At 40.6% G+C, this 21185-nt stretch overlaps 1 long non-coding RNA gene across 1 annotated transcript; it reads left to right on the top strand.

Annotated features, from left to right (window-relative positions):
- On the top strand, positions 261-7740 carry LOC102176120. The gene is made up of 3 exons (XR_310212.3): positions 261-274; positions 1653-1717; positions 7656-7740. It is a non-coding gene; the product is annotated as an uncharacterized LOC102176120 (long non-coding RNA).

Below are 21185 nucleotides of genomic sequence, written 5' to 3'. Positions count from 1 at the left end.
TTACACATACAGTACATTTTACATAATGTTCTGTATCCTGCTTTTTTCATTTAAAAACATTTTTGGGATTCATATGAGTATATAATGTTATAATTTTTTGTATTTTTATATAGTATTCCACGGTATGGATTATGCTATAATTTTTTTTTTTGACAGGAAGTAAGATTTATTTTGGTGAGCATGATTAAGGAGGAGACAGAACCAATGCTCTCATGAATGCAGGGCCTGCCATCTGTCCATGGAACCACGATTAGGGATGTATTTGACCCCACAGGTATCCAGGCAGGATAAGCCACTTTTCTGCCACCATGTTTTCAAATTCATCCTCATTAAACTTAGTAAATCCCCACTTCTTGGAGATGTGGATCTTCTGGCGGCCAGGGAATTGAACTTGGCCCTGTAGAGGGCCTCATCACGTGCTCTTTGTTCCGTAGCTTGGTGCAAATGGACATTATGACTTGGCCAATGTGGACCCTGGCCATTGTACCCTGGAGCTTTCCAAAGGCACCATGCATACCTGTCTGGAGCCTACCCTGGGGACAGCAGGCCAGTCATGAACGCCCACTAGAAAGAGTTGTCTCCAAGGTCCTTTAGGGAAAACTGTACAGGCAACAGGTTGCTTATGCTATGAGGAGGCTCATAATTTTTTTTTAACCAGTCCCCTATTGATGGGCATTTGGAATCTTTTCAGTCTTTTGCCCATTATGAACAATGCTATAGTGAAAAATAAATTGTTTTTTAATTGTGCAAGTATATGATGATATAAATTTCTAGACATTAGTTTCTATGTCAAAAGTTATATACATTTGAGATGTTGATAGGCAAATGTCAAACTGCTTTCTGTAAGGGTTGTACTAATTTAACTCCCACCAGCAATGAATATATATTTCCCCAGAAACTTATCAACAAAATACTAGCATACTTTTTTTGTCTTTAATGGTTTGATAATATTGTTATCATATCACATAGCAGTTTTAATTTTCATTTATGTTGGGAAATGAGCATCGTATATTTAGCAGCCATTTATATTTTCTTCTCTGGGAATATACTGCAAATCCTTGCTAACTTTCCTATTGATTAATTGTATTCACTAGTTTTAATATCAGCTCAGTTCAGTTCAGTCGCTCAGTCATGTCCGATTCTTTGTGACCCCATGAATCGCAGCACACCAGGCCTCCCTGTCCATCACCAACTCCCAGAGTTTACTCAAACTCACATCTATCGAGTCAGTGATACCATCCAGCCATCTCATCCTCTGTCATCCCCATCTCCTCCTGCCCCCAATCCCTCGCAGCATCAGAGTCGTTCCAATGAGTCAACTCTTCGCATGAGGTGGCCAAAGTGTTGGAGTTTTAATATACATCTTTATTAAAAGGACTTGCGGCAGGCAGAAATGTCTTCAGTATGGTTGGGAAAATTGAAAGGAAAATTTTCTTCCAAGTTTAAATCATTTGCTGTGATGGAGTGTATTTCACTGTTGATTTCTGTCAGCCATGGGAAATAAAAGGTGGGTGGTGGGAAGGTTATTTGGCAAAAGGAAACAAGACAGAAAGAGAACCTTAGTGAGTTCTAAAAATTCTAAAAGAACTGTAAAGCTTAGGGGGAAAAAAATACATCCTTACCCTGATTTTGTTGTGTTTTGTTTTCCCTAGAACAAGAGAAATTGGTAGCAAAATGGAGACAGAATTTCTGATGTTTTGCCCTTGATTTCACCAACGTAAGTGTAATTCAAGAGTCCTCTTGTCAGAATGGTAAGAAATGCATCCTCCAAACCAACACAACATACTTATAAGGTTCATTCTCACTTAGATGGCTGGAAAGCTTCTCTAACAAGTCACCTAAAGTACAAATGCTTGTTGTTGTTGTTTAGTTGCTCAGTTGTGTCTGACTCTTTGGGACTCCATGGACTGTAGCCCACCAGGTTCCTCTATCCATGGGATTGTCCAGGCAAGAATACTGGAATGGGCTGCCATTTCCTCCTTCAGAGGATCTTCCCAATGCAGGGACTGAACCCATGACTTCTGCATTAGCAGGGGGATTCTTTACCACTGAGCCACCTGGGAAGTCCAAGTTAGGTATATAAGCCTCTAATTAGAACCTTTCACTAAGCTGACTACTTCCTTAGCTAGCTCCGTTTGTGTATAAATAAACTTTTTACTCTTAGGAATGGTCTTTTGTCGATTTAATTCTCAGGTTCCTCTTCGGAATTTAGGAGGTTTGGTTGAAGGAAAAGTTTTTCCTCCCCAGTGGTGGTCAAAGGGACAGCAATTTTTTCAATGAGAAAAACACAAAAAGAGTGGTGAGGGGAACCTCTAACATTTTCTAAAAAGAAGAAATCCAAATGGATTTCTTTGTATAAAATAAATTTTTAAAAGTCCTTCAATCTCATAAATATCCAGGAAAATGCAAGTTTAAATCACCCTTCTGATTGACAGATATTAGGAATCTGACAGTAACCAACATTGGCATGTATGATGAAAAATAAGAACACTCAAACACTGCTAGGGAGAGTGTAAATAGATATATCAACTTACTAAACAGTTTCATGTTGTCTAGAACATTGAAGATCCAGAAACCCTATGACCACCACATTCACTCCCAGCTGTCCACTGAGGCTTGTTACTCAGTTGTGACCTCTAGACTAGAAACATTAGCCTCTCCCAGCAGTTTGTCACTACAGACCTTAAGAACCAGATTTTCCCTCTTAACAAAATCCATCAATGATCTATAAGCACCTATGCTCCTGGATATATGGACAAGAATGTTACTGATAGCCCCAGACAGAAACAATCTCATTTTCTGTGAACATGAGACGGGAAAGTATGCTATAGTCATACAATAGAAAACCATATGTCAATGAAGAGGAACAGATTACAGATAAACGCAACATGGATAAATATCACAATGTTGAGGGAAAGAATCAAAACATAAATAAAATATGTAGCATATAAATTTAGGTAGGTAACCCTTGATAACCGGAGAAGGCAATGGCACCCCACTCCAGTACTCTTGCCTGGAAAATCCCATGGACGGAGGAGCCTGGTAGGCTGCAGTCCATGGGGTCGCTAAGAGTCAGGCACGACTGAGCGGCTTCACTTTCACTTTTCACTTTCATGCATTGGAGAAGGAAATGGCAACCCACTCCAGTGTTCTTGCCTGGAGAATCCCAGGGACGGGGGAGCCTGGTGGGCTGCCGTCTATGGGGTCACACAGAGTCAGACATGACTGAAGCAACTTAGCAGCAACAGCAGCAACAGCAACCCTTGATAACAGTCAAAACCAAGTGTACTGTTAGACATGCATGTTAAGGTAGTGATACTAGAAGTGAAGAGGAAAGTAAAACAGGAAAATCAGAGGAAATCAGAGTGGAATTTTTCTTTGGAGGAGAGAGGATTGTGATCTTAGGGGGAGTGGGGCAGTTGTGGGGCGTTTGCAAAACTAATACAGTTGTGGATACTGTTTAAGGGGTTTTGTTTATGATTCTTTTATTGTTTTATGAATGATTATTTTAATGCTGTATGATGTTCTCTGTAGTTTTTCACATGTGTGTTGTATCTCACATTAGATAAGTAAATGCTATAGACTTATTTCCAATTAGGAAGAAATAACCTATGTTAGAAATCAGTTCTGTAAGTTAACATATGGAAAACTACAGATAGAATTTCTTCTAACCAACACATAGATGAGAAAAATCAAAAAGCAGGAAATAACAGCAAAGTAAATTGGGTCTCACTAGAGGAAAACCAGGGAGGATCCCCTGGAAGAGGGCATGGCAACCCACTCCAGTATTCTTGCCTGGAGAATCCCCAAGGACAGAGGAGCCTGGTGGGCTGAGTCAGACACGACTGAAGTGACTGAGCTGCAAAGAAAAACCAAGGGCTCCCAGTTTCTATTCTATTAAAAATAAGTCCTTTTCCTTTCCAGTAAAGCTATCTCTATCTCTGCTGTCCATGAGGAAAGTTTAGGCACAGCGTCCCAGGCCCTTGGAGTGGAAGTGCTCCAGGAGTAGTAGGGCAGGGGAATCAGGAGAGTTGTAGGAAAGAAGGCGATGGCAGCCCCTCCAGGACTCTTGCCTGGAGAATCCCACGGACGGGGGAGCCCGGTGGGCTGTGGTCCATGGGGTCGCTAGGAGTCAGACAGGACTGAGTGGCTTCACTTTCACTTTTCACTTTCATGCATTGGAGAAGGAAATGGCAACCCACTCCAGTGTTCTTGCCTGGAGAATCCCAGGGACGGGGGAGCCTGGTGGGCTGCTGTCTATGGAGTCGCACAGAGTCGGACACGACTGAAGTGACTTGGCAGCAGCAGCAGCAGCAGGGAAGAGGCTGTAGGCCATGCGAGGTAGAAGGGAGGTAGGGGCGAAGGAGGCCTAGGCACTTAGAAATCAAAGAAGTGGGCCATATCCTGCAGATCATAGCCTGCCCCTCTTCTTTCTGCCTACCTCTTCACCTTTGACCCTGAACCCTCACAGGAGTAGAAGTTTTGGAATTCTTTTATGCATCAGACAGTGCGTGGAGAGAAAGGGTGTTTCATGTTAGAATTCATTGTCAAAGCTGCATACCCCAAATTGAGGGTTAAAGTAGATTTGGCCACTAGGGCACCTACACAGAAGTTCAGTCAGTCCAGCTCAGTTCAGTCACTCAGTTGTGTCTGACTCTTTGCGACTGCATGGACTGCAGCACGCCAGGCTTCCCTGTCTATCACCAACTCCCAGAGCCTACTCAAACTCATGTCCATTGAGTTGGTGATGCCATCCAACCATCTCATCCTCTGTCATCCCCTTCTCTTCATACCTTCAATCTTTCCCAGCATCAGGGTCCTTTCAAAAGAGTCAGTTCTTCACATCAGAGGGCCAAATTATTGGAGTTTCAGCTTCAGCATCAGTCCTTCCAATGAATATTCAGGAATGATTTCCTTTAGGATGGACTGGTTGGATCTCCTTGCTGTCCAAGGGATTCTCAAGAGTCTTCTTCAACACCACAGTTCAAAAGCATCAATTCGGTGCTCAGCTTTCTTTAGAGTCCAACTCTCACATCCATACATGACTACTGTAAAAACAATAGCCTTGATTAGATGGACCTTTGTTGGCAAAGTAATGTCTCTGCTTTTTAATATGCTGTTTAAGTTGGTCATAACTTTTCTTCCAAGGAGCAAGCCTCTTTTAATTTTATGGCTGCAGTCAGCATCTGCAGTGATTTTGTAACACAGAAGTTAGTTGAGGTGAAAAATCCCCAAGAGGGAAACAACTAAGGCTGAGCTTCCTGTAACACTTAACAGCTGGGCCTGACATTCCTGGAGTGGCCTTGAAGCCTCTTGTTACTATGGCTTTGTTGCGGTTTGGTGCATGTATTATTTTAGTCAGGAGGAAGTTCCTTTCTGTAAAAAGTAGAATATACAGGATAGTGAAACCTCAAATTGTTGAAAATAAACCTCACTTGGAAAAAAAAAAAAGCAACCAGAAATTCCCAAGGCTGTGTCCAAACATTAGCAGAAGATAACAGGAGCTGAGGAATCTTTCAATTCATGGTCACTTTAGAACACAACTCACTATTCAGAAGGTTGGGCTTAAAATTACAATTAGGGCTCTAATAAATTAGGCAGAAGGCGAAGGGAAATGAATTTAAGATGGACTTTGAGAAAGAAGTAGTGAAGAGATAGGAAAAATATTACAAGTTTCTGAGAAGATAAAACATAAGAAATCAGTACAAATTTGCAGAAATAAAAAGGGTCATTAATGGTCTTAGTCCATTCAGGCTGCCATAACAAAATGCTTCAGATTGGCTAGCTTATAAACAACAGAACTTTATTTCTCACCATTCTGGAGGTTGGGAAGTCCAAGATCAAGGTGCTAAAATGGTTGCTTGGTTCATAGTTATGTCTTCTTATTTTGTTCTCACATAGTTGAGGCAGACAAGCCCTCTGGGGTCTCTCTCTCTCTCCTTGTAAAATATTTATTTATCTGGCTGTGCCAGGTCTTAGTTGCAACATGCAGGATCTTCGATCTTCCTTGCTGCATGTGGGATCTTTCGTTGCAGCATTTGAACTCTTAGTTGCGGCATGTGGGATCTCGTTCCCTGACAGGGTTTGAACCCAGACATCCTGCATTGGGAGTGTGGAGTCTGAGCCACTGGACCACTTTTATAAGACTAATCTCCTGTCATGCATAAGGGCTCTATCCTCATGACCCAAGCACTGGCCAAGGCTCTCCCTCCTAATACCATCACATCAGGCATTGGGATTTCAACATAGGAATTTTGGCGGGGGACACAAACATTAATACATTAATGAGGCAAAAGTCATTAAGGAGACTACCAGTATGAGCTCTGTCAAGTGCTAGGGAAAAAATTTAGACTTTGGAAAATAGAGCAGTTGCTATAGAAAGTACTATAGAAAGTACAGAGAACCAGAATGAGCTAGTCACATTGAGCTGAGTAAAACTTTTGAATATGCTTAAGAGATCTGCGAAAGAAAACGGATAAATCTGTTGTTTACAAAGAGAATACCACTTGATATGACTTTGTTTGTGCTGTGGTACCAAAAGTGTGCCTGCCAGAAATTGTACCTTATGTTGATATTTATGTCAATGTCTTATTTCTCCAATGACTGCAGTGGTCTGAAGGATAGGGGGTTGACCTTATCCAAATATATTTTATAATCTCCCACCCTCAGCAACAGACTGATGCAAGTACCAAGTTGTACACTATAAATATTTAATAAATACTGTAAGATGTGAATGAAAGAAAAATAGGTAGAGGGTAGAGAGTTTTTTTTTTTTTTAAAGAAAACAATCTGAAAAAAATTACTTGCTGTTGTTACTAAGAACTACATAATGAGTTCTTTAGAACTGATTCAAGAATCTTCCTTACTCACCCTGCTCCACCCTCTACATCACTACAGAAATGAAATCACTTTGTGTTTATTCCTTTAAAAGTCAAGTAAAACATAACTGAGGGAAAGGCTGGCAGGTTAGTTCATGTTGTGGTTTCTCTTTAAAAATTTAATCTTCTCTCTCCAGAAAACTCTACAGATGCTTTCTTTTCTAGATTAGTAACTACTGCTCTGATGGAGGCAAGTAAGAGGGTCCATGGGGAAGTGGGATCCACTGGGGAATAAAGAAATTTGGAAAAGACTTGGCTTGGGTTTTGTCTGGAGGGGAAAGAAAAGAGGGCCATTGACCCAGACGATCTTGTCTGAAAGCTGCCATCTAGTGTTCATTTCTGAGAATACATCCTGAGGTACTAATTCTGTGGTTCTCTATCTCAAGGACTGTTTTTACTGATATTTTATTATTATGCACCAGATTTTAAGATGATTTGGTTACCAAAAGAAACACAATATGAAAAGAATTATGTTTTCTATCTGTTTAATTGTATACATATAATACTGCCAAACCAAGACTTTGAATAAATAGTTCTAAAACAAATGATCCCAAACTGAACTGAGGTAATAGCAGTTAAAAAATAAAAATAATATGCAGGTTATCTTTTCCATCCTATTGTTAGTAAAAGTTACCAGTAGTTTTTATTGCAGAGAGTACAAGGAGAAAATAGCCATTTATTGTGTATCACCAATGTGCCCAATTCTACAAATATTATCTTACATACGTCTTAAAACAGTCCTTTTAGTTAAGTATATTCCCCCTCTCCTTTATCTAGGTATAATTAACAATTAAAACTTGAGTTAAGTCAAATTGCCAACATCCGCTGGATCATTGAAAAAGCAAGAGCATTCCAGAAAAACATCTATTTCTGCTTTATTGATTATGCCAAAGCCTTTGGCTGTGTGGATCACAATAAACTGTGGAAAATTCTTCAAGAGATTGGACTACCAGACCACCTGACCTGCCTCTTGAGAAACCTATATGCAGGTCAGGAAGCACCAGTTAGAACTGGACTTGGAACAACAGACTGGTTCCAAATAGGAAAAGGAGTACATTGAGGCTGTATATTGTCACCCTGCTTATTTAACTTACATGCAGAGTACATCATGAGAAACAATGGGCTGGATGAAGCACAAGCTGGAATCAAGATTGCCGGGAGAAATATCAATTAACCTCAGATATGCAGATAACACCACCCTTACGGCAGAAAGTGAAGAAGAACTAAAGGGCCTCTTGATGAAAGTGAAAGAAGAGTGAAAAAGTTGGCTTAAAGCTCAACATTCATAAAACTAAGATCATGGCATCTGGTCCCATCACTTCATGGCAAATAGATGGGGAAACAGTGGAAACAGTGGTTGACTGTATTTTGGGGGGCTCCAAAATCACTGCAGGTGGTGATTGCAGTCATGAAATTAAAAGATGCTTACTCCTTGGAAGAAAAGTTATGACCAACCTAGACAGCATATTAAAAAGCAGAGACATTACTTTGCCAACAAAGACATTACTTTGTCTAGTCAAGGCTATGGTTTTTCCGGTAGTCATGTATGGATGAGAGAGTTGGACTGTGAAGAAAGCTGAGCACCGAAGAATTGATGCTTTTGAACTGTGGAGTTGGAGAAGACTCTTGAGAGTCCCTTGGACTGCAAGGAGATCCAACCAGTCCATCCTAAAGGAGATCAGTCCTGGGTGTTCATTGGAAGGACTGATGTTGAAGCTGAAACTCCAATACTTTGGCCACCTGATGCGAAGAGCTGACTCATTTGAAAAGACCCTGATTCTGGGAAAGATTGAAGGCTTGAGGAGAAGGGGATGACAGAGGATGAGATGGTTGGATGGCATCACCAACTCAATGGACATGAGTTTGGGTAAACTCGGAGTTGGTGATGGACGGGGAGGCCTGGCATGCTGCAGTTCATGGGGTTGCAAAGAGTTGGACACGACTGAGTGTTTGAACTGAACACTATTTTACAGATGTAAAGTTGAGATGAAGTAACTGGCTTTTATAATAGAGCAAGTTGGATAAAGAGTTCACATCTGTCATACTCTCAGTTTATGCACTTTCATCTAAACGACAGTGCCTAGGAAACTTTTTGAACAGGGGAAGGTTTGCACCCCTACCCCTCTTTACTGTTTTGTAAGCTGTTAGAAGGCCTAGAAGGCCCAAACAACTTCGTTTGGAAATCACTGCCTTAAAAGGACCCTCCAAACCTATCGCTCTGCAGGACCATTTCCTTAAAGCAAATTGTAGTTTTTAAAATTTCTTTTTTTGATTGGAAAGAAATGGATTTATTTAGAGAGAAACACACTCCACAGACAGGATCATCTCAGAAGATGAGAGGCCAAACTGTACTCTTGAGATCTGAACCAAAATATTAAAACTTCTAAGTTAAAAACACTAGAGTAGTTTTATTCTTGAGTTTTACTACAGCAAATATTTAAAATATATGAGATATTTTAGTTATAATCTAATTGTAATACATTTCAACTAAAACTAAACACGGTTTACATTCAGTTCAGTCTATCACTCAGTCCTGTCCAACTCTTTGTGACCCCGTGGCCAGGCTTCCTTGTCCATCACCAATTCCCAGAGCTTATTCACACTCATGTCCATCGAGTCGGTAATGCCATTCAACCATCTCATCCTCTGTCATCCCCTTCTCCTCCCACCTTCAGTCTTTCCCAGCATCAGTCTTTTTAAATGAGTGAGTTTTTCGCATCAAGAGGCCAAAGTATTGGAGCTTCAGCTTCAGCATCACTCCTTCCAATGAATATTCAGGACTGATTTCCTTTAGGATGGACTGGTTGGATCTCCTTTCAGTCCAAGGGACTCTCACATCTACATTATGTTCATTTACGTATATAACATTTACATTATGTTTATTTAAACTTTTAGCTATGCTTTATTACATCAGGAATTCAAATTCTTATATGGATTCAATAAAATAAGCTAAGCCCCCAAATATCCCAGTTTTGTGTCTAAATAGTATTCATCACAATAGAAAAACATGCATACAATTAATTTCTTAAAGAAAAATATTAAATTTCCTTGGTTCACTATGTAATATATTTAATTACCTCTTTAAGTTGGACAAGTATTTTAATGCAAAATTCCCTAGTTTAGAATAAATATTTTAGAACACCAATATGATTCATTAATGAATCATTTATCAAAGAAAGAACTATTGATTTGACACCTGTCTGTCGAGTTCCTGAGCTTTTGTTCTTAGCCAAGATTTTTTTTTTTAACTCCTAAGAACAATTCTATAAAGTCTGTAATAATTGTATGCTATCCAGGCAAACTAGTGTTGCAAATAACCCTAAATTTTATGGAATTCAACACAATAAAGTTTGTGGTGCGGGTGCACAGGCTTCTCATTGTGGTCGCTTCTCTTGTTGCAGAGCATGGGTTCCAGGGTGTGTGGACTTCAGCAGTTGTGTCTCATGGACTTTAGAGCACAGGCTCAATAGTTAGGGCGCATGGGCTTCGTTGCCCTGTAGCATGTGTGATCTTACCAGGCCAGGGATGAAAGTCATGTCCTCTGCATTGGCAGGCAGATTCTTATCCACTGGACCACCAGGGAAGCCCAGGCACGTTAAGATCTTTAAATCCCAACTTTTCCCCCTTTAGCAGTCTGGCTTCAGGTCCCAACGTCTTACCCATTTCTTGCCTGTGATTTGTTCTTATCAATCCAGAGTTAGGTTTCTTTTTTAACTCCTAAGATGTACTTTTATAAAGTTGACTTTAAAAATAATTTAATTTATAGAATGCTCAACATCAGACACAGTTATTCACACTGTCAGGTTGTCTTCTGGCTAATACTCCACAAATACATTCAGGCAAAATATTCAGGAATAAATTCTTCACATTTCATATATTTTTATTAATTGAAACTTCATGAGGGCACTTTTGAAAATATGTGCAAGTGTATATATATGCACACATAGAGAGAGACATATAGATATAAAGATATAGATGTATCTGTATATGTGTTTTAATTGATTGACAAATGGGCAGTTGTTCTTGAGACCTTAAATACACACACATAATGTATTTATTTTTTCACACATTTATTTGTAATTTAGCAAGCTGTAATACATTTATAGCATTCTGCAATCTTTTTTTTGAGGGGAAAATTTTATTATCTCATGTTAAAACAGATGTGCTTTCAGTTACACATATTTAAATGTTAATATTTATTCACTGCCTCCAGCTAGACTAGGACTCTTTATTTCAGATACTGTGCTCCCTAACCTTTGGTTTAGGCTTCTTTTGAATAGTGTGAAATTACACTATTATAAGCTTTCCAGGTGTCACTAATTGGTAAAGAACTTGCCTGTCAATGCAGGAAACATAAGAGACTCGGGTTCAATCCCCTGGGTCAGGAAAATCCTTGGAGGAGGGTGTGGCAACCCACTCCAGTGTTCTTGCCTGGAGAATTCCATGGAGAAAGGAGCCTGGTGGGCTACAGTCCACAGGGTCGCAGAGTTGGACACAATAAAGTGATTTAGCATGCAGGCACACGCACTATTATAATATATTTACAATTATTGAAAAGTTAGAAGTTAAATTCATTAAACCACGTGTGGGGAGCAGTCTTGGGTTCATTTAACATGAAGATATGTCTTTCTTTGGAGCACAGATCTTTTGGAGAGTAGCTGATTACTCTAAATATGTCCTTCTTATGGTGTGCCCTCTTAAAGGCTATAGGCTTTTGATGATAATATATCAAGTACTTAGTAATAATTGGTAGAAGATTCCTGCCAGCAAGTAGTTCCTGGCATTCCCAGAGGAAGGAAATGTACAGTCTTGTGAGTCTGTACAGGGTGACTTTAAACTAACAGCAGCATAAGGGTTTCCTTTTGTCCCCAATGGCCACGTCTTTACCCTGGTCACATCTGTACTCCATGGTCTGTTGGAAAGATGTGGCCTGCTTGGGGCTTTCATAGGTACCCAGCAAGGCAGTATTTATTCTTTGACCTGGGCAAGAGGACCCTGCACTATAGAGGTCACCACATAATCACAAACATGCTAAATTGCTAAGGCCTACAGTGTTCTAGCCTGGAGAATCCCAGGGACGGGGGAGCCTGGTGGGCTGCCGTCTATGGGGTTGCAGAGTCGGACACGACTGAGGTGACTTAGCAGCAGGAGCAGCAGCAGCATAGAGGAGGGAAGATTTTTCTTTTCCTTCTAGTCATCTGAGGGTCTCTTGCTGGGGCCCTGTAACTTAGACGAGACAGACTAAGAAGAGAAAAATAGTTTAGTAACGTGTATCGTGCATACTCAAAGGAATGGTTAAAACTCAGTCTATATAATGTCTTAACCAAAGAACAATAAATTTTAGGTAAATGACAAAGGAAAAGATTTTGAGTTTCTAGGACAGCAGATTGTGGGAAGGCTAATGGAAGGTAAAATGTGTTTATGGAGATTCCTCTGGTGCCGTCTCTGGAGCTGAAAAGCATCTAGAGTTGTCTCCAGTAGTTAGCTTTTGCCCTTCCTGGTAGAGAGAAGAGGGGTGACACGTTAATGAATTTATGTGCTGCTTTTAGGTACATAGGAGGACAGAAGAAAACCTTCCTTATATCTGCTTCTTCTAAGTTGTCTTAGGCGAAAAGCAGTCCTGATGCCAAAGTGACATATTTTAGGATGGTACGTTCTGCTACCTTTCAGGCCCCAGGAGATAAACAACCCAGCATATCTCTAGCTGTTCATCCTCAAAAGAAAATACAACTGTGTCCAAACGCTATGAAGGCTCCTTGGTTGTATATGACCAACATCGGAGATGGATATTGCTTCAGAGAATGGAAAGGCTTTGAGTAGAAGAAGCACTTAAGTAGGAGCATGTAACAAATTACTTTGTCAAATCCTTTCAGATATCATGGATGCAAGAGATTCTTACAAAGCACAGCTACCTAACAGTGTGGAGCACTGATTTCTTGCTTCTCTTCCTGTTTCAATGAGTGGTTCCAGAATTACTCATGATTTAGCTTATTAGCATACTATTCGAAACTGCTGTGGCTGAGAAACTCTTAGGAGTATCAAACAATTCATATTCTCTTTAAAGTCTTATATATGAATGTCAAGACCTAATATTCATGAAATATGCTAATGACTAAAATTGGCAACTGGATGGACTATGAACACTAAAATCATGTTAGTTTTATTTCCAGAACAATATTTAGTAAGATTTAATTACATTTTCCCAAAATTCTGAAGTCTAAAATCAAAAGTCTAAATAATTTTGACTTGAAGTCTTTATAATCTTTATATTCTTTAATTATAACATATTTTGCCTTTTGATTTTGGAAGAAAATTATGAAACTTAGGAGGAAAAATAACTTTTCAAAAGTGCATGACAATAATTTTAAAAGTTTATATAGTAATTTAATTTACTCAGGGAAAATATATTACAATCTATACACCTTAGTATGCAATTATTACATTTTATATTTTTAATCATTTAGATCAGGGGTTGGCCTAAATGATTAAAATGTTAAGGAATAGACAATAAATAGTATTTTAAACTTTGTGGGTCAGTCTCCAGGACAACTGCTCAACTCTGCTGTTAGAGTTCAGAAGCAACTAAAAACAATACATAAATAAATGGTCATAGTTGTACTGCAATAAAACTTTATATTCAAAGAGTAGTAAACCAGATTTGGCCCGTGGCTGTTATTTGCTGACCCCTGATTTATATGATTACTGTCAACAAGACCTAAGTAATAGCAAAGTATTAATTATAAATACATAGTAATTTGCTTAAGTTAGGGCAAGAAAAATAATGTTATGGAATAAAAAAATGTGTGAATTATGTGTCAGTTGTATGACCCCCTCCAGATATCAGAGGTCCATCAATAGAATACTTAAACAGGTGCAATATTAAAGAAAGTCAGCAAAAAAAGACTGAGAAGGAGTAGGAAGTGAAATAGGAGAAAACCAAGAGAATGAGTGTCCTGGAGGTCAAGAAAGCATGTCAGGAAGAAGAAATTGATTTTTTGGATTGATGGAGGGAAAAACCCAGTGAAATGGCTTTGAGGGATCTTGGAAGATATCAGTGATTGTAGACAATTTATCCATGCTAGCCTCATTATGTTTATCACTCATGTTGCTTTGCCTCCTGAGTTAGAAGCCTGATATTGTACACTGTCTTAGGAATATACCCAGTTGTGTGCTAGTCTAGGGCAAATTCAAAAGTTTTGTGTATAAACAATGGTTTTGTCTTAACAGCCATCAATATCATGTTCCTTTATCCTCACTGTACCCTTCAAAACAAAGAAAACATCTGGGACTAGAACCACAGAGGTTTTCAAATAAGCTGAGTTTTGTAGCATTGAAATTGAGTCTTTTCACCAATCAAAGTATAGCATAGCATAGTTTGAAATAGGAAACAGCAATTAAGACTTTGCCCAAGTCCATTGACCAGCATTTAGATTGGGCTAATCCTTCTCAGTTGGAAACACTATAGAAGAACGTCCCACTGGGACTGGCAATGAGATCCTTTCAGGCAGTTAAGAAAATTCAGTTTTCCTTTGCTGAACATTTGCACATTGTACCACCTGCCTCTGGCAGCACAGAAGACCTAAACTTGACACCTTGGAGGATGTTGTAAGTGAAGAAACAGGCTGACTTTGATACAGTGAATGGAACAAGGAGGCACCTGCACTTCCAAATTTCTCAATTTCAGCCCAAGATGGGCTTGGTCCAAGTGTTCCTGTAAAAGTTCCTGTTCAGGTTTCCCATCTGAAGGTTCACACCTATATAGACAGAACATGCTCCACACAGGTGCCTCCAAAACACACCACTTGTGCACCCTGAAGCTCAGGACTCAGTCTTTGCTTAAGGGGCCTAAGCAAGTATGTTTGGGCTTTCCTGGTGACTTCGATGGTAAAGAATCTTCCTGCAATGCAGGAGAAGAGGGTTCGATCCCTAGGTCGGTAAGATCCCCTGAGAAGGGAATGGCATCCCACTCCAGTATTCTCGCCTGGAAAATTCCATGGACATAGGAGCCTGGCTGGATAGTCCATGGGTTCGCAAAGAATCGGACATGACTGAGTGACTCACACAACAGGACCTTCCCATTTCACAGAGGCTGTAGGATTTTTGAGCTTAGTTAAGGGTGTCCCTTTGCACAGTGCAACCTCTCAGATCCAGTTGAGCACAGAGGCCATGCCTCTGATGTCACTGCTTCAGAGGGCCTGTGGGTGGGTGCAGAAACTTATTTCTGAGTGGGCACCCTGACTCCGGAGAGCTCTCTCTAAAAGCATCTCTCAGGTAACTGGGCATTTGTTCCTCCTTCCTGTGAATAGCTCCCCTTTCTGTGAGGATTGAGTCAGCCCTGCTCCAAAGGTGCAAGAAAAACTTAGGCTGTGGATTTAGTCCCTGTGCTGTGCAGAGCGGGCCCGGAAGAACCTGAGTCATGCAGGCAGTCAGTTGACCCAGGTCACTCGTTAGGGCCGGGCTTACTGGTGCTTGCTTTCCTCGGTGGATGCACAATCACAGGAGGCTGTAGGCAGTTCTCTGGAGGTCAGAAGTTGATGGCCCTGCCCAGTGGAGCATTGGTATGGAGGTCTTTCAGTGCCAGACTCAGTCCTGTCCCTCGCCCATTCTGTCCTTTTTCTGAAACCACCATCTCTGGAGTTAGTTCCCCCAGAATATTCTCCAGACCCTGTGACCAGTTTTTTCATTTTCCCCTCTTGTGGCCAATAATCTCTACAGTGTCTATAGCCAAAATATCTCACTACCAGGAGGACCTTCGCAACCAAGTGGTCATTGAGCTCTTCTTCATTTGTGGAAATCCACCGACCTTTTTTCCACTTCTCTTTTCTAGTAGGCTCCTTCTCAGGCTTAAGACAGTGCAGGCCTCCCACCTGTAAAAAACGGGTCATCCATATGACCCTTGAGACAATACACATTGAACTGACCCCCATGTTTTTTTAGCCCTTTAACCCTTCAGTTTAGCTTGTACTTTCCTCATGGTCCTTGATTACCAATGCATCTTAGGGCCAGAATTAATTCACCTTCATATTTAAAAGGTGAAGTTTGGTTGGCATTCTTTCCTCAGGCTGCCTTGTTAAAACATGTTTCAAAATCAGGTGTAACTTCTCCTGTGGTATTTAGGTTTAACAATTTTATCAAATAATATTTTTCTCTTTGAGCTGCCCTGGCATCATGCACTTCTGAACAAACAATTCATATCTGATGCTTAGAGCAAAGGAATAGGCTTGCATTAGCTACAGTGTAAGACTACCTCAAAGCCTGTCCTTTTTGAATGTTCCTCCTTGGACTTCAGTTGCTGCTATGAGGAAGTCCAAATAAACCCAGACGGGGAGAACTGAGGCTTTTGGCCAGCAGCCCAAGCTGAGCTTCCAGCTGGCATCTACCAACAGCTGTCAGCCTTGAGATGGAGGTCTGTTGGGCTTTCTTTCTTCTACACTTCTGAGAATGGAGTTATTTTCAAGGTATAGTCTGTGAGTGAGGTTTGGGAAAAACATATTTGTTGGTATGTTGCAGTGGGATGAGAATGAATGGCAAGCATGAGTTGGCAGAAAGGGTAGAAAGACAATGGGATACCCATGATGTAGGCTTCAGACAGTGAGAGGGGTAGGTGTTCCAAGACTTGTGGGGAACAGAGACCCATTATGATAATGTGACAATAAGCACAAATATTGAACTGAGAAGTACTGGAAGGAATAAAGAGCAGGTGACTAAAGTGCAGACTAAATAGAGATGTTTTGTGTCAGAAAAATGAATGCTATCACTTGTAGGTGATTGGTTTAGAAAGATATGCGTCATCTAGATACTGTAATTGTATCTTGCCATCATACAAGACAGCAAATAAAAGAATGGTAAACAACACTATTAAATTAAAAACAGAGGCTGGAATTCCCTGGTGGTCCAGTGGTTAGGACTCTGCACTTTCATTGCCGAGGGCCCATTTCAGTCCTTAGCCAGGGAACTAAGATTCTGCATGCCTCGAGGTGCAGCCAAAACAAAAACAAACACAAACAAATGAACTCTTTTATATTAAAAAGTGTGCTTTTCAAAAGTTTACATCATTCACCAAACAGATTCATTCACTCATGGGTAATTTTAATAATTCTAAATTTCCAGTATACAGTTTTTAATATATATATAATTTTATTTATCTATTTATTCTTGCCTGTGCTAGGTCTTCCTTACTGCTTGCAGACTTTTTCTAGTTGTGGCGAGTGGGGGCTACTCTCTAGCTGCGGTGCACAGGCTTCTCACAGCAGTGGCTTTTCTTGTGGAGCACAGGCTCTAGGCTCTTGGCTTCAGTAGGTACAGAGTGTGGGCTCGGTAGTTGCAGTTCCTGGGCTCCAGAGCACAGGCTCAGTAGATGTGGTGCATGGGCTAAGTTGCTTCATGGCATGTGGGATCTTTCCAGATCACGGATTGAACCCATGTCTCTTGCATTGGCAGGCGGATTCTTAATCCACCTAGCCACCAGGGAAGCCCTAAGTATACAGTCTGATATATCATTACCCAGAAATCACACAGAAAAACGCATGGAAGTTTAAAGTAAAAGTGAAAAAAAAAATAAAAAAGTAAAAGTGGCAGCAATGTTTAGGGGATAATTTGGATCATGTTCAAATAGAGCTCTGCAGATTTTTTATTGGACTTTCCTTCACCTATTTGAGAAAGAAACTAGTTAGATGAACATGAAACAAACCAAAAAACTTGAGCTTCATATAACTTTCACTGGCCCAAATAAATGCATTTAAGAAATTATTCTCAGCACTTTACCTCAATAAATTTTGGTTTATACAAAATAATTTTCTGAATGGCTCCAATGTAGCAGTTATTTCTGAGCATTTACTCCTGGAAATTAACAGAAATGAACAAACTTATTTTGCATATTGTAGGATTATTGAAAACCATCTTGGCAAAAATGTATAACATAAAAATGAGTGAGGTAATAATTTCACTATACATACATCAAAATATTGTGTTGTACACCTTAAACCAATACAATGTTATATGTTAACTATGTCTCAATAAAACTAGGGGAAAAATAGGGCTTTGAAGTATAGTTGAAAAACACCAGGAAGATACACAGAATTTTCGGAGCTAGGAGTTTAATCTGTCACAGCATAGGTTGAAACCTCAGTAAAGAGTCGGACAAGACTGAGCCACTGAACTGAACTGAACCTCAGTAAATCATATTCCAAGAATATGGGAGCTAATGGTAAATTGGACTACAAGGAGTTTCCTTACAGATTTTTACCACACCAATTAAAGAGCATCAAAGAATTTTGTTTTTCTGGAAACAACAAAAAGTACCATGATGTGTTGAATTTCAATGGTGATTCTTGAAGGCATTTAGAATTTAAATGCACTGGGTCTTTAATGTATTTACACGTATGGAGTTAATGAAGATCATCTCCTCGTGCGAAGGAGACAGTAGGACTCCTCGAGTCCAGAATAAATTACCGCGAGCACTGCACACATTGCGGGCTCTGACGTCGCGCCTCTGACGTCACACGTCACCTCTCTGGGTCGAGGTAGCTATGAGGACGCGTCAGGTCCAGCCCCACGGGAGGCGCCTCACACAGCTCCCTTCATGTCTGTCCCTCCCTTCTCTTCAGCTCACCTGGTCAGGGCTTCCCGGGCCTCAGGGTGCCGGAAATTAGGCCAAGGGGAGTGCTTGTTTCAGTGAAGCGGGAAGGAGGGAATTGGACGGAGGAACGTGACTGTACCATTCTCTAGGGCATGGAGATTCACGTGGCGCCAAGTGTCGGGGTTAGGCACTCTCTGTGGCCGTTGACGGTCAAGGGATTTACCTTATGCACCCTTCTAGTACACGTCACGTGACGCACAGAACGCTGGGCCCATGGGGAACGTTTCTGGAACTGACAGCGGTCTGGCGGTTGACACCTTCATTGCCTGTACAATAGTCCACCCACTTGTTTTTAGCTGGGGTCATGATTTGTTCGCCCAGAGAATTGCTGCTGCCATGGTGGTGGAGTCATATGTGCACTGCTTCTTTCACGCAGCCGTCTGGAGGCACCAGAAGGTGCTCACTTTTGGAGCTAGGGAAGTCGGGTCAGTAGGGCAGATTCCGCCACTGCCCTTCACTCCTGTTGGGACTCAGCCTGGTGGAGTGAGCTGCCAGCTGAACTTTGCTACTCCTGCTAAGACTTTTTCTGCAGTGCTTCCCGCATGGGATCTTACCACCATCATCTGGTCCGTTTGGCCCACCTCTCAACTAAAGCGTAAACCCCTTTACACTCCCTTTTTTTATTGGGCCCCCTTCAGGCTGATAAAAACTGGTAGGTCTTTCAAATCAGGTGAAAAAGCTGAACTCAAAATTATATTTGGAATATTTCAAGTGAAGTAAAAAATACTTCAGCAATGCAGACAATTTGTGTTGTGAGTGATGGTATTGTTGGTCTTGGTATGCCATACAACAAATATTAATGTCTGAATATATGCTGTGGTTTCTGATAACTATGCAGTCACAGTTACTAGTGAAAGCTATACACTTACGGACTTTTTGATCCTGCACGGCAAAAAATATTTGGCAGAACAACACCTCAGTTATCCACAAACATATATTTCTAGTCTTTTTCAGTGGTCTTCAGCCTTAATTTGAAAAATGTGAGAGAAAAGTGGATACCTGAGATAATTCACCATTGTTTGAAGACTCTTTATTTGTTGGAACCAAAATTGATCTCAGAAATGGGATAACCTCTATTATCGAGAAACTTTTCAAAAACAGAAATGTCTCACTCCTCAGACTGCTGAAATGCCTTTCTGTGACCTGAAGATGCTATCAAATACATGGAGTGTTTCACATTCACACAGAAAAACCTAAAGGTTGCATTTGACAAAGCACTAGTGACTGCCTCGGAGACCGTGGAACCAAAGAAAAGCCATAGGTGAGTGTGGCTTCGAACATACCTCCAGAGCTCTTTCTGCATTAGTGGTGGTGTCATCAGAGTAAAAGCAATGTTTAAATTAAATTAAAATCAATTTTTGTAGTTGTAGGGGGAACTGCTCCATGCTAATTCCCCAGTGACCTCGCACCTTGTTACTCTGTCAGCATTACTTGGCATTCATTCTGGAGGTGGTAAGATTAGGAAGTCTTTTTGGAAGAAAGACGGATGGAGTACATGGGACAGGTTAAGGGCTATAATAAGACTGTCTAGGATCTGGTAGTGCATGCTCTTGCCTAAGTGGTGGACAAGAAGGAGAAGTAAGTTTCTTCCTACTGTCATACTGGAAAACAGACTGTATAGGTTGGCTTAAGTGATCTGAGAAAACTCCTTAGGATCTGATAGTGTATGCCTCTTATTAGTGAATATTTGGGGGCTTACAGAGGTAGGATTGAAGCCAGTTTCCTGAATGGTATCTTAGCTGTTTGTTGAAATTGACCAGACAGCGTCATAAATCTAAAAGTAAGTACAAACCTGTGCTTTCTGTGTGGAGCTGCTCCCATCATACCCTCTGACCTGTCCCTCCCTCCCTGTTAACCTTGACCTCTACAGCTTTAAGAAACTTGCATCCTGCTACTGCTGACCTCCTCTGCTCTGCCCTGAACTCCCTGAAGAAATGACTTGGTCTCTGGGCAGCTGTTATAATCCCTGAAGTATCTGTGTTCAACTCCTCAGTCTTTGTTTCTCTAACCAGTGTCTGAATGGAGTTTAGGCCAAACCAATGAGTGAAGGCTCTGAGCCAAGTTAATGTTACCGTTTTAAAAATGTATAATCTAAATGATATGTTACTTTTTTATGCTATGAATGCTTATAAAGTGTTAGGGGAAAAGTTTTTTCAATGTCCAAAGTGTCCCCTGTGTAAATTGTGTCTGCTGGTTGACAAATCTAAAGTTTCTGATTTGATGTCTTTATTGCAGTGTTAGCAGATGCTTGCCAGCAGGTGTGACTAATAAACATTGACAAAATTTAGAGCCTTCTTGGCAAAAAAAAAACTGGGGGCAATGAAAATGAATTTACTACACTGAAGTCCTCCAGCAGTCATAGAAAAAATAATGCCTTTGCCAAGTAAAGGACTATGTTTCTTATAAAGCTACCATGCCCTCTCGGATGTGTAACTCCTGTCAAGAGTTGGCCTGCTTATCTATGGTAAAAGAGGCCCTGGAAACTTACCTGTATTATCTTTTATTCACTGGAAAGCTAACACACCCAAGTGGTTGTACCTGATACCCCTGAATGTAATGCGGGAACAGATAGATGTGTTGTGAACATACACTTCTCTTGATTGTTAGGAATGTTCCCAGTGAGGAGACACCACAAATTAAACAGTGCTATTGGGATGACTACAACTAGG

Source organism: Capra hircus, chromosome 8, assembly GCF_001704415.2.
Source record: "Capra hircus breed San Clemente chromosome 8, ASM170441v1, whole genome shotgun sequence".
NCBI classification, from domain to species: domain Eukaryota; kingdom Metazoa; phylum Chordata; class Mammalia; order Artiodactyla; family Bovidae; genus Capra; species Capra hircus.
Note: the sequence above shows the minus strand (reverse complement) of the source record. Positions and strands in the feature narration are given on the sequence as shown.